The 14,434-nt window shown below is 42.8% G+C and overlaps 1 non-coding gene across 1 annotated transcript; it reads left to right on the top strand.

The window, feature by feature from the left end:
- The first annotated feature begins 12,718 nt into the window (after nt 1–12,718).
- LOC120254955 lies at nt 12,719–12,825 on the top strand. The gene has a single exon (XR_005534835.1). It is a non-coding gene; the product is annotated as a small nucleolar RNA R71 (small nucleolar RNA).
- The last annotated feature ends 1,609 nt before the right edge of the window (nt 12,826–14,434 follow it).

Raw genomic sequence — 14,434 nt, 5'->3', positions numbered from 1 at the left:
TTGACCTTAAGTTTTGGGACCATGTGTTTAAGGATCTCCATGACTCATTAGACATCCATAAGGAGGCATAATGATTGGTCTTGCACTTTGATAAGTGCTTGTGCGATAAGAATGCGAAGTGTTCTTTCCTTATGATGAGCATTTAATTTTAATGGGTTTTAGCTCAAATTTGTGTGTATTTATGTTACTTTCATGCAGATAGGGTTGTGAGGCCGAATATTAGAGAAAGATGCCAATGTGGATCGAAAATGCATCATTTGGAGGAAATCTTGAGAATGTTCAAACGCGAAGACATAAGTCGGGTTTAAAATGTGGGAATGTCTGCCAACCTTCTCGTATTCAAGTTAGCACAATGATTTAGAGGGGCACAAGGGCAGTCACATTCAAGCATTCAATGTTGTAAAATACTGTAGCAGATACTGTTCACAGTCGGCCGAAGAAGGATGAAAACTGAGAATCCACACGAGTGTGTGTTAATTCCACACACCCGTGTGAAAAATCCACACGGGCACCAACATGGGCGTGTGGACTCCCAATTCCAGCCCTATTTAGGGCGGATTTTAGCTCCGATTTCAGGAGTCCTTTGTCCATCTTTTCCCCAACTTGAGAGAGGGCGGCACCTAGGGTTTTGAGAGGTATTGGCTAGGGATTTGGAGAGCTTCTACAGCTCCGACATCACGCCCATTTGGAAGATGGTTAGTGGGAGACCTTTCGTTGGCACCGATCTGCGAGGTGTATCCTAGGCCGGACAAAGGGACCCTTGGACGAGTAGAGGACTCTACACAAGACCATCGCCATGACTATAGAGGGGGTTTTCCATGGATTCTTTACTTTTACATTTGATTTCATTGATTGTAATTAGCTCCATGGAGAGCAAAACCCCCTAGTGGGTACTTGGTTATTTGTGAACCCTAGGATGCATTCGTTTCATTGAACATCTTTATTATGCTTTCAATTAATTGATGGTTTATTTGAGTTCCAATATTGAATGCTTGATTGTATGAGTACTCCCTTAGAGTGACACTAGGGTTGAGAGTTCTTATTGGTAACCCTTGTGAGTGAGTGACACACCATGAGCGTTATACAAAACTAGATTAGAGAGTGTTGAGAGGGTGAGTCGAGAGGTAGCGGAGCGTCCCCTTTCCCCTCTGGTGTGATTTATTCTACCTCCATTTCCTAAAGTTCTTTGCGATCATAGTAGAGTGAGTTGGTTAAAGGATGACCTTCCGCTGGGGCTTAGTTGTGGGTGCAATGGAGTGAAGCGTTGAAGTGATTTTAGCACCTAGGGTTTAATTGTGGCTATGGACCTTCTAGCTGGACCAAAAGGTTAGGTCTACATCTAGGAAGAGGATTTATCACTTTGAATCCCTAGAACTCATTGCAATTCTATACGAGTGCGAGGTTGAGAGGTTATTCAATTTCTCCTCCGGGACACGTATAGAGTTAGGCATGGTTGACCTTAGATTTGGGACCATGTATTTAAGGATCTTCACGACTCATTATTGCATCAGTTAGAAAGTATAATAGAGGGTTATTGCGCTTGAAACGATTGTCCTAGGTGGAACAATATCCGAGTATCCCATTTATATCGATTACCTTACCTTCTCCTTTACTTGTGCCCTCTTTCCAGTTCTTTTACTTTTGTGTTATTTCACATCTTGTCACACATATAACTATTCATCTTTCACTTAGTTAAGAAATAATTTAACTGTTTTTATTTCCTACTCACTTTGGACACGATACCCCATTCGTCTGGGATTTTATTACTTCGACAAACCCGTGCACTTGCATGACATACGCAAGAGGCGTTGTCAAGTTTTTGGCACCATTGCCTTAGAGTAGGCATTTAGAGATACTTTGCACTTTCTTTTCTTAGCTATTCATTCATTTATTCTAGTTCATTTCTTCTTATTTTATCATCGTTCTGATTTCTTTTTCTTTTTTTTCGGTGCAGCTCTAGGTTATGACCCGAGGGAACCCTTCAATATTGATTGAAGGAGACCCTGAGCTTGAACATACACCTAGAAGAAAGGGGGAAGAACCTGTGCAAGAACCGTCTAATCTAGCTGATTTGGAAGTATAAGAATCTGAAAACATGGCAGAACAAAATGAGCAACAACAGATATTATCCGATCATGCCAGACCTTTAGTATTGGGGACACAATTGAGTATTATGGATCCCCCGATCAGAACTTCGAGCTAAAGCCGGCATTTATCCACATGTTGCAGCAATCAACACAGTTCAATGGTTTGGCCGATGAGGATCCAAATAGTCATATAGAGAACTTTCTCGCGGTGTGTGATATACTTAAGATAAATGGGGTGACGGATGATGCCATCAAGTTAAGAGCCTTCCCATTATCCCTAAAGGGTAGAGCAAAGTAGTGGCTACACTCATTACCTAGAGCATTGATTACCAATGGGAGGAGATGGTAGAAGCTTTTTTGGCCTGTTTTTTTCCTCCCAAAAAATCTACAAAGCATAGGAATGAGATCTTGTCCTTTGTACAGTCAGAATTGGAGTCTCTATTTAAGATGTAGGAAAGGTTCAAGGAGCTCCTCAGAAAGTGCCCGCAACAAGGATTCCCAGAGTGTATGATTGTTCAGACCTTTTACAACGGGTTGAATCCGAGTACAAGGCAACTCTTGGATGCGGCAGCAGGAGGTACCTAAGGTAGCAAGACCTCGGTGAGGCCCGTTAATTAATTGAAGAAATGGGGTTAAATAGCTACCAATGGAATGCTAGGGAGAAGAAAAAGGTTGCCGGGCTCCATGAGATAGATGCACTAACTTCGTTGGAGGCTCAAGTGGAATCATTGAGTAAGAAGTTAGATCTTCTAACTTTGAATAGAGTGGTAGCCGTGACTACTTGCACCGGGTGTGGCGGAGGACATGCTCCCTCCGATTGCCCGATCTCTATTGGTGATGCATCTTTGGTTGAGAATGTCAATTTTGTGGGTAATGCAATGAGGAACCAAGGGAATCCATATAGCAACACCTACAATCCGGGTTGGAAGAATCATCCCAATTTTTCGTGGAGCAATCAAGGTCCACAAAAGGCCATGGGGCCACCGGTTTTCCAATAACAAGCCCCAAACATGGAAAACCGAGTTTCAAGTTTGGAGACCCGAATGACAGATTTGGAGAAGGCCTTGAGTAGGTTTGTGCAATCGTCTGATACAAGGTTTCAATTAGTCGAGGCTACACTTCGCAACCACACCGCCTCTTTGCACAATCTTGAAAATCAAGTCGGGCAGATTGTGAAGTCTATATTGGAAAGGCCACAAGGAAGCTTGCCATGTAATACCGAGACTAATCTTAGAGAGCGTGTGAAGGCGATCACTTTGAGAAGTGGTCGTGAGGTCGAAGGTAGGCTTCCGAGTGAGAGGCCCAATGAAGACGCACCTGAGTTTATAAAGGTTGAGGAGGGAGCAAGCAAAGAGAAGGAGGTGGCACCCCCACCTTTCAAGCCAAGAATCCTTTATCTCTCTAGATTGAAGAATGACCAAGGTGATGAACAATACAAGGAGTTCCTGAATTTGTTCAAGCAACTCCACATCAATATTCCTTTTGTTGAGGCATTGGCTCAAATGCCTAAGTATGCAAAATTCTTGAAGGACTTATTGACTAACAAGAGGAAGTTGGAGGAGAGTGCTTCAGTGATCTTAGATGCTTCTTGCTTGGTGGTGTTACAAAAGAACATGCCGAACAAGAAGAAAGACCCAGGAAGCTTCATCATTTCATGTAATATTGGCAATTTGGGTGAAAAAATGGCATTGGCGGACTCAGGGGCCAGTATAAATGCCATGCCATACATTTTCTTTCAAACGCTAGGCTTGGGAGAGCCTAGGCCCACTTGGATGACTTTGCAATTGGCGGACCGAATGGTGAGACATTCGAGGGGAATCATCGAAGACGTGCTTGTCAAGGTGGACAAGTACATTTTCCCACTTGACTTTGTAGTGCTGGACATCGATGAGGATGCAGATGTATCTTTGATACTTTGGGGACCGTTCTTGCGGACTTCCAAGGCATTGATTGACATGGACGGCGGGGAGCTAACATTGAGAGTTGGGGATGACAAGCTCACATACCGCCTTACTGAAGCCATGTGGCATTCTCTTCATTTCGATGATGCTTTGTATTTTCTAGACACTACTGATGAGATTATTGATGAATACATATAGGAAATGTTCAACCCGGATCCATACGAGGGTTTGTTCAACCAAGAGGTGGACAATGAAGAAGTAATGATGCTTGGTCCAATAGAAGAAGTACAATCTACTCTGGGGATCATGAAGAAGGTGCTCCGGAAGATGAAGAGGGCTAGGAGATGCCACCAGAAATGCTCCAAGGCTGTTGGACATGGGCGTGAACTGAACAAATTTGATGCACCATAGCTAGGTGGTCCCGAGCCTGATAACTTCTCCTCTACCTTTAAGAGACTTTGTTCATCATACTTTCAAGCTATGGGTAAGAGGGCAACCTTCATCTATAAACCCTAGTGAGGTAAGACAAGGTACGTCAAGCTTAGTGACGTAAAACAAGCGCTTTTGGGAGGCAACCCAAGTTTTTAATGTTTTTCTAGTTTTTAGTTAGTATTTGCATGAATAAGGCTTTAAGTGTTGGTGTCTTGATTCTTAGATGCTTTTGTTGTGATTTTCTTGTGGACATTATGGTGTTATCATGTGCCTAATTGTGTGTGGCGAAGAATCTTGGTCGTTTGAGCGTGTTTTTCATGTTTTCTCTGGTTAAAATTGCATTGTTAAGCAGGCTCTGAGTGTATATCTATGTTAAAAAATTTTCTGCAGAAGCCTACAAGGTTTTCTAAGTGTCTAGAGAAAACACATGCCTGTGTGGAATTTCAGCACGGGCGTACGTTTTGGTTCAAAGCTCATCCAGAGACGGCACATGGGCGTGGACTTGCCTATATCAGCGACGTTGTGATTTCCACACGCCCGTGGATAATTTCCACACGGGCATGTGTTTTCCTGTAGGGACTTAGCAAATTACCCCGAGAGCGCACAGGGGCATGGACTCGCCCCTGTGGGCGAACCTATGACAAACGCAGAGGCGTGGGTATTTTTCGCAAGCCCATGTGGATCTCTGCAAAAAAGCTCTCTCCATCTCGAGAAAATACAGGGGCGTGCGCTTGCCCCTGTGAGTTAGGCCTGTGAATGTCCACGCCCATGCGGAATTTCCGCATGGGCGTGCGGAACACTTAGATGATTCTCTCGGTGGGACAGAGAAGCCAAAGGGGTGTGTAGCTGCCCTTGTGGATTGGGCGCATAGGCGTGGGTATTTTCTGTACGACTATGCGGTTGCATTCAGAGACAACGAGTGTTTTCCCGAGAGCGCAAAGGGGCGTGCGTCTACCCCTGTGAAGTTCTCTTGTGGAGGCGCACAGGCGTCGCTAATTTCCGCAGGCCCGTGTGGATGCGCAGAATTCCAAGAGACGCGAGTTTTTCTTTAAAATCTCTTGAATTCTCTTCTTCTTCACTTCCAATCACTCAAAGATCAACTTTGATCAGTCTCCTGGCACACATGTTGCTGCTTTAGATGGTTTTCTAGTCAATTTCCACACCGAATTCGAAGTTTTCATACCTATTTCATCGGTAAACCTTTTTACCCTCTCTTCTTTGCCAATTCTTGTTTTTAATAGATTAAAAGTCTTGAGTTGCACCAATTTACACTCTATGATGGTTTATGCATGTTTAGAGAGTGTTCAATCATGTTTTTAAGTTGTATTTTTAGAGAATTGATGTGCAACCGTGCGGTTTTCAGGCCCCGCAGATCCACACAGGCGTCGATAATTTTCACAAGACAGTGTGGAATTCTGCAGTATGAATTCTTTTTGTTTCTCTGATCATTTTCTTCATCATTTATCATAGGTATGTCACCACATTCGAAGAAGCAAGAAGGTAAGCGCCCTCGAGAGACTTTGCCTGAATTGGTGCATATTGAATTTCTAAACCCCGAGCATCAGGTTCGATTCGAGCGGCTATCGAGACTTGGATTTAGGTAATCCCGATTTGTGGACCTGAGTGTGCTGAGTAAGGTCCAGCGAGGTGATGAGTTAGCTAGGGAGATTGACGCACTGATGGACGTGGGATGTTGACAAACGCTCCTTGCGTATGTCCCACAAGTGCACGGGTTTGTTGAATTAATAAAATCCTAGATGAGTGAGGTATCATATCTGCAAGGAGTAGAGAATAAAAACACTTAAATTGTTTCTTAACTAAGTAAAAGATGAATAGTGATAGGTGTGACAAGATGTTAAATAACAAAATTAAAAGAACAATAGAGAGAGCACAAGTAAAGGAGAAGGTAAGGCAATCGATATAAATGGGGTACCTCGATATTGTTCCGCCTAGGATAATTATTTCAAGTGCAAGAACCCTCTATTATAATTTCTAACTGATGCAATAATGAGTCATGGAGATACTTAAATACATGGTCCCAAATCTAAGGTCAACATGCCTAACTCTATACATGTCCCGCAGGAGAAATTGAATAACCTCTCAACCTAGTACTCATATAGAATTGCAATGAGTTCTATGGATTCCAAGTGATAAATCCTCTTCCTAGATGTAGACCAAACTGACACATCCGTATATACGCGTAATCGCAAGTGTACGGGTGTCGAAGTAATAATCCCAGATGAGTTGGTATCGTATCCACAGAGAATAAAGACACTTGAATTGTTTGTTAACTAATGTGGAAGATGAATAGTGATAAGTGTGACAAAATATGAAATAATTAAAATAAAAGCAACAAGATAGAGACCACAAGTAAAGGAGAAGGTAAGGCAATCGATAAAGATGGGATACCCGGATATTGATCCGCCTAGGACAATCATTTCAAGTGCAAGAACCCTCTATTAAACTTCCTAATGGATGCAATTATGAGTCGTGGAAATCCTTAATTACGTGATCCCAAATCTAAGGTCAACCATGCCTAACTCTATACATGTCCCGGAGGAGAGATTAAATAACCTCTCAACCTGGCACTCTCATAGAATTCCAATGAGCTCTAGAGATTCCAAGTGATAAACCCTATTCCTAAGTATAGACCTAACCCTTTGGTCCAGGTGAAGATCCCTACTCACAATTAAGCCCTAGGTGCTAAAATCACCTCAACGCTTCACTCCATTGCACTCGCAACTTAGCCCTAGCGGAAGGTCATCCCTTAGCCCATTCACTCTACTTTGGTCGCAAAGAACTCTTGTAACGTGGAGGTAGGATAGATCACACCGGAGGGGAAAGGGAATGCTCCGTTACCTCTCGACTAACCCTCACACCCTCTCCAATCTTGCTTTGTCTGACTCTCATGGTGTGTCACTTACTCAAAAGAGTTACTAACAAGAACTCTCAACCCTAGTGTCGCTCTTGGGGAGTATTCATACAATCAAGCATACAAGATTTGAACTCACAATAAACATCAATTAATTGAAAGCATAATAAAGAGATTCAATGAAACGAATACATCCTAGGGTTCACAAATACCCAAGTATCCACTAGGGGGTTTAGCTCTCCATGGAGCTAGATACAATCAATGAAATCGAATGTAAAAATAAAGCATCCATAGAAAACCCCCTTGTTAGTCATGGTGATGGTCTTGTGGAGAGTCCTCTACTCATCGCAAGGGTCCCTTTTTCCAGCCTAGGATACACCTCGCCGGATCGGTCCTGATGAAAGCTCTCCCACTAACCTTTTTCCATACGGCGAATGATGGCGGAGCCATAGAACCTCTCCAAAGCCCTAGCCAATACCTCTCAAAACCCTAGCTACCCTCCTCTCTCAAGATGGGGAAAAGATGGAGAAAAAAATGCTGAAATCGGGGCTGAAATCAGCTTTTAAAGGGCTGGAATCAGGAATCCACTCGGCCGTGTGAGCGCCCCTGTGGATGTTTCACACAGGCGTGCGGAATTTCTACACACCTGTGTGGATTCTCTATTTTCCTATTTTCTTGGCCGGCTGTGAACAGTGATGTTACAGTATTCTTGCTGTAGTTTTACTACAGTACCCTACTACAGTACTGGCCCGAAATACTCCTGACTCCATGCTTTCATCGAAGTAACGCAAACGGGCACACGTTTATGTCATGGATCGCTTTGCTTCTTCAATAACGGAGATGTTGGTGGAGATCTTGTTCTATATGCACATGTCAGAATGCTTGAATGTGACTGCCCTTGTGCCCCTCCAAATAGTTGTGCTAAGTCGAATACGAGGAGGTAGGCACACATTCCCGTATCTCAAACCTGACCTATGTCTTCGCGTTTGAACCTTAGCAAGTTTTCCTCCAAATTGGTGCATTATGACCCACATTGGCTTCTTTCTCTCATAATCGGTCTCACAACCCTACCTGCATGAAAGTAACATAAATACACACATATTAGCGTTAAAACCCAAGAAAAGTAATGCCCAACACAAGGAAAGAACATTTCATATTCTTATCGTACAAGCACTTATCACTAACCCTTTGGTCAAGTTGGAAGGTCCCTAGCCACAATTAAGCCCTAGGTGCTAAAATCACTTCAATGCTTCACTCCGTTGCACCCGCAACTAAGCCCCATAGGAAGGTCATCCTTTAGCCTATTCACTCTACTATGACTGCAAAGAACTTGAGGAAATTGAGGAAGAATAAATCACAACGGAGGGGAAATGGGACGGTCCGCTACCTCTCGACTCACCCTCTCAACCATCTCCAATCTATCTTTGTATAACTCTCATGGTGTGTCACTCACTCACAAGGGTTACTAATAAGAACTCTCAACCCTAGTGTCACTCAAAGAGAGTATTCATACAATCAAGCATTCAAGATTGGAACTCAAAATAAAACATCAATTAATTGAAAACATAATAAAGAGATTCAATGAAACGAATAGATACTAGGGTTCACAAATACCCAAGTACCCACTAGGGGGTTTAGCTCTTCATGGAGCTAATTACAATCAATGAAATCAAGTGTAAAACAAAAGAATCCATAGAAAACTTCCTTGATAGTCATGGCGATGGTCTTGTGGAGAGTCCTCTACTCGTCCAAGCGTCCCTTTGTCCAGCCTAGGATACATCTCGCCAGATCGGTGCTGACGAAAGCTCTCCCACTAACTTTCTTCCACACACCCATATGGATTCTCTGTTTTTATCTTTCTTCGGCCAGCTGTGAACAGTACCTGCTGTAGTGTTTTGCTACAGTATTTGCTATAGTACCCTGCTATAGTACCAACCCCGAAACACTTCTGAATCCATGCTTTCATTGAGGTAACATAAATGGGCACATGTTTATGTCCTAGATTGCTTTCCTTCTTCAATAATCGACATATTGGTGGAGATCTTGCTATACATGCACAAGCCGGAATGCTTGAATGTGACTTCTCTTGTACCCCTCCAAATCATTGTTCTAACTTGAATACGAGGAGGTTGGCACACATTCCCGCATTTCGAACCCGACTTATGTCTTCGAGTTTGAACCTTCTCAACCAAATGGTGCATTTATGGTCCACATTGGCTTCTTTCTCTAATATTCGGCTTCACAACCCTATCTGCATGAAAGTAACATAAATACACACATATTAGCTTTAAAACTTGATAAAAGTAATGCTCATCATATTCGTTCTAAACATGCATAATTATTATAATTATAGAAATGAAGCATTATTAACTAGTTTCATCGATTAAAATCAAGAATTGGTGAGAAAACAAAAGATAGGGCTTACCGACGAGTTGAGATTGAAAACTTTGAATTGTTTTGAAAACCAAGGAAAAATCCTTCCAAATCGGCAATACGAGGTCAGGCAATTATGCAAGAGTGCTCTCAGATGAATTGAGGATGTTAGGATGAAGGGAACAGTGATCCTTTAAAAGGAACTCATGCCTCTTGGCGTTTTGTACATGTGCACGGGCATGCGGAAATTACCAACGCCCGTAGGCCTCCACAAGAAAGCTTCATAGGGGCAGACGCACACCACTGTGTGCTCTCGGAATAACACTCAATCTCTTTGAATGCAACCACATGGGCTTGCGGAAAATACCCACGACCCACAGGGGTAGGCGTACGCCCCTGTGGCTTCTCTGTCAAATCGAGAAAAATCGCTAAGTGTTCCGCACGGGCGTGGACATTCATAGGCCCAACTCACATGGGCCAGCGCACGCCCATGTATCTTCTCGGGATGGAGAGAGCTCTTCTACAGAGATCCACATGGGCCTGCAAAAAATATCCACGCCTGTGCGTTTGTCATAAGTTCGCCCACAGAGGCGAGTCCACGCCCCTGTGTGCTCTCTGGACAATTTGCTAAGTCTCTGCAAAAAAACACACGCCCATGTGGAAATTACCCACGGGCGTGGGGAAATCACAAGATCGCTCACAAGAGCGAGTCCACGCCCCTGTGCGATCTCTAGATGAGCTCTGAACGGAAACGCGCGGCCATGCGGACATTCCCCACGGGCGTGTGTTTTCTCTAGACACTTATAAAACTTTGCAGGTTCTGCAGAAATTTCCTGAACACAGATATACACTCAGAGCATGCTAACAATACAATTTTAACCAGAGAAAACACGAAAGACACACTCAAACAACAAAGATTCTTCACCAGACATGATTAGGCACATGATAACACCAAAATATCTACAAGAAAATCACAACAAAAGCATTTAAGAATCAAGACACCAACACTTAAAGCCTTATTCATGCAAATACTAACTAAAAACTACAAAAAACACTAAAAACTTGGGTTGCCTCCTAAGAAACGCTTGTTTTATGTCATTAAGCTTGACGTACCTTGTCTTACCTCACGGGGGTTCATAGATGAAGGTTGCCCTCTTACCCATAGCTTGAAAGCATGATGAACAAAGTCTCTTGAAGGTAGAAGGTGAATTATCGGGCTTGGGACCAAATGCCATTCGTGCATCCACTTTGTTCGGTTCACGCACGTCTCCAATAGCGTTGGAGCATTTCTTGTGGCGTCTCCTCGCCCTGTTCATCTTCTGAAGTACCTTCTTTAGGATCCCCGGAGTAGATGGTACTTCTTCGGTCGAACCAAGCATCACAACTTCTTCATTTTTTACCTCTTGGTCGAACAAACCCTTGTACAAGTCCGGATTGAACATTTCCTGCATGTATTCATCAACAATCTCATCAGTAAAGTCTAGAAAATATAAAGCATCATCGAAATCAAGAGAATACCACATGGCTTCAGCAAGGTGGTATGTGAGCTTGTCATATCCAATTCTCAATGTTAGCTCCCCGCTGTCCATGTCAATCAATGCCTTGGACGTCTGCAAGAATGGTCTCCCAAGTATCAAAGGCACATCCGCATCCTCATCGACATCTAGCACTACAAAGTCTACAGGAAAAATGTACATGTTCTCCTTGACAAGCAGATCTTCGATGGTATCCCTCGGATGTCTCACTGTTCGATCCGTCAATTACAAAGTCATCCAAGTGGGTCTAGGCTCGCCCAAGCCTAGCTTCTGAAAGAAGATGTATGGCATGACATTGATACTGGCGCCTGAGTCCGCCAATGCCATTTCTTCACCAAAATTGCCAATGTTACAATGAATGATGAAGCTTCCTAGGTCTTTCTTCTTGTTTGGCATGTTCTTTTGCAACACTTCCGAGCAAGACGCATCTAAGATCACTGAAGCTCTCTCCTCCAACTTCCTCTTATTAGTCAACAAGTCCTTCAAAAATTTTGCATACTTAGGCATTTGGGCCAATGCCTTAACAAAAGGAATATTGATGTGGAGTTGCTTGAACAAACTCAAGAACTTCTTGTATTGTTCATCCCCTTGGTCATTCTTCAATCTAGAGGGATAAGGGATTCTTTTGTTAAAAGGTGGAGGTGCCACCTTTTTCTCTTTGCTTTCTCCCTTCTCAACCTCTATAACCTCGGGTGCAAGTTCATTTGGCTTCTCACTCGGAAACCTATCTTCAACCTCACAACCACCTCTCAAAGTAATCACCTTCACATGCTCTCTAGGATTGGTCTCGGTATTACTCGGCAAGCTTCCTTGTGGCCTTTTCGATAGAGACTTCGCAATCTGCCCCACTTGATTTTCAAGATTGTGCATAGAGGCGGTGTGGTTGTGAAGTGTAGCCTTGACTGATTTAAACCTTGTATCTGATGATTGCATAAACCTAGTCAAGGCCTTCTCCAAATCGGTCATTCCAGTCTCCAAACCTAAAACTCGATTTTCCATGTTTGTGGGCTTGTTGTTATTGGAAACCAGGTGGCCCCATGGCCTTTTGTGGACCTTGGTTGCTCCACGAAAAATTGGGATGATTCTTCTAACCTGGATTGTAGGTGTTGCTATATGGATTCCCTTGGTTCCTCATTGCATTACCCACAAAATCGACATTGTCAACCGAAGATGCATCACCAATAGAGATCGGGTAATCGGAGGGAGTATGTCCTCTACCACACCTAGTGCAAGTAGTCACGGCCGCCACTCTATTTGAAGTTAGAAGATCTAACTTCTTACTCAATGATTCCACTTGAGTCGCCAATGAAGTTACTGCATCTATCTCACGGAGCCCGGCCACCTTTTTCTTCTCCCTGGCATTCCATTGGTAGTTGTTTAACCCCATTTTTTCAATTAATTGACGGGCCTCACCGGGGGTCTTGCTATCTTAGGTACCTCTTGCTGCCGCATCCAAGAGTTGCCTTGTACTCGGATTCAACCCATTGTAAAAGGTCTAAATAAATCATCCACTCCAGGAATCCATGTTGCGGGCACTTTCTCAGGAGCTCATTGAACCTTTCCCATGTCTCAAATAGAGACTCCAATTCTGACTGTACAAAGGACGAGATCTCATCCCTAAGCTTTGTAGATTTTTCAAGAGGGAAATAATGGTCTAGAAAAGCTTCTACCATCTCCTTCCATGTGGTAATCGATGCTCTAGGTAATGAGTGTAGGCACTGCTTCGCTCTCCCCTTTAAAGAAAATGGGAAGACTCTCAACTTGATGGCATCATCCGTCACCCTGTTTGTCTTAAGCATATCACACATATCGAGAAAGTTCTCTATATGACTGTTTGGATCCTCATCGGCCAAACCATTGAACTGTGCGGATTATTGCAACATGTGGATGAATGCTGGCTTTAGTTCAAAGTTCTGAGCTGTAATTTGGGGATACACAATATTCGATTATGTCCCCAATATTGAAGGTCTAGCATAATTGGATTATGTCCACTATTGCTCATTTTGTTCTGCCATGTTTTCAGATTCTTCTACACCAAATCAGCTAGATTAGACGATTCTTGCACAGGTTCTTTCCCTTTTCTTCTAAGTGTACGTTCAAGCTCAGGGTCTCCTTCAATCAATATTGAGGGGTTTCCTCAGGTCATAACCTGGAGCTGCACCGAAAAAAAAGAAAAAGAAATCAAAATGAAGATAGAATAAGAAGAAATGAACTAGAATGAATGAATGAATAGCTCAGAAAACAAAGTGCAATGTATCTCTAAACGCCAACTCAACGGCAACGTCGCCAAAAACTTGAAAAACACCCCTTTTGTATGTCCCGCAAGTGCACGGATTTGTCGAAGTAATAAAATCCCAGATGAGTGGGGTATAGTATCCAAATGGAGTAGGGAATAAAAACACTTAAATTGTTTCTTAACTAAGTGAAACATGAATAGTGATATGTGTGACAAGATGTGAAATAACACAAAAGTAAAAGAACAAGAAAGAGGGCACAAGTAAAGGAGAAGGTAAGGCAATCGATTTAAATGGGGTACCCGAATATTATTCTTCCTAAGACAATCGTTTCAAGTGCAAGAACCCTCTATTATACTTTCTAACTAATGCAATAATGAGTGGTGGAGATCCTTAAATACATGGTACCAAATCTAAGGTCAAACATGCCTAAATCTATACATATCCCTAAGGAGGAATTGAATAACCTCTCAACCTCACACTCGTATAGGATTACAATGAGTTCTAGGGATTCCAAGTGATAAATCCTCTTCCTAGATGTAGACCTAACCTTTTGGTCCAGGTGGAAGGTCCCTAGCCACAATTAAGCCGTAGGTGCTAAAATCACTTCAACGATTCACTCCATTGCACCCGCAACTAAGTCCCTGTGTAAGTTCATCCTTTAGCCCATTCACTCTACTATGACCACAAAGAACTTGAGGAAATGGAGGTAGAATAAATCACACTGAAGGGGAAAGGGGACGCTCCGCTACCTCTCCACTCACCCTCTCAACCCTATCCAATCTATCTCTGTCTAACTCTAGTGGTGTGTCACTCACTCACAAGGGTTACTGACAAGAATTCCCAACCCTAGTGTCACTCTAAGTTAGTATTCATACAATAAAGCATTCAATATTGGAACTCAAAATAAAAATAAATTAATTGAAAGCATAATAAAGAGATTTAATGAAAAGAATACATCCTAGGGTTCACAAATACCCAAGTACCCACTAGGGGGTTT

Source organism: Dioscorea cayenensis, unplaced genomic scaffold (assembly GCF_009730915.1).
Source record: "Dioscorea cayenensis subsp. rotundata cultivar TDr96_F1 unplaced genomic scaffold, TDr96_F1_v2_PseudoChromosome.rev07_lg8_w22 25.fasta BLBR01000770.1, whole genome shotgun sequence".
NCBI classification, from domain to species: Eukaryota; Viridiplantae; Streptophyta; class Magnoliopsida; order Dioscoreales; family Dioscoreaceae; genus Dioscorea; species Dioscorea cayenensis.
Note: the sequence above shows the minus strand (reverse complement) of the source record. Positions and strands in the feature narration are given on the sequence as shown.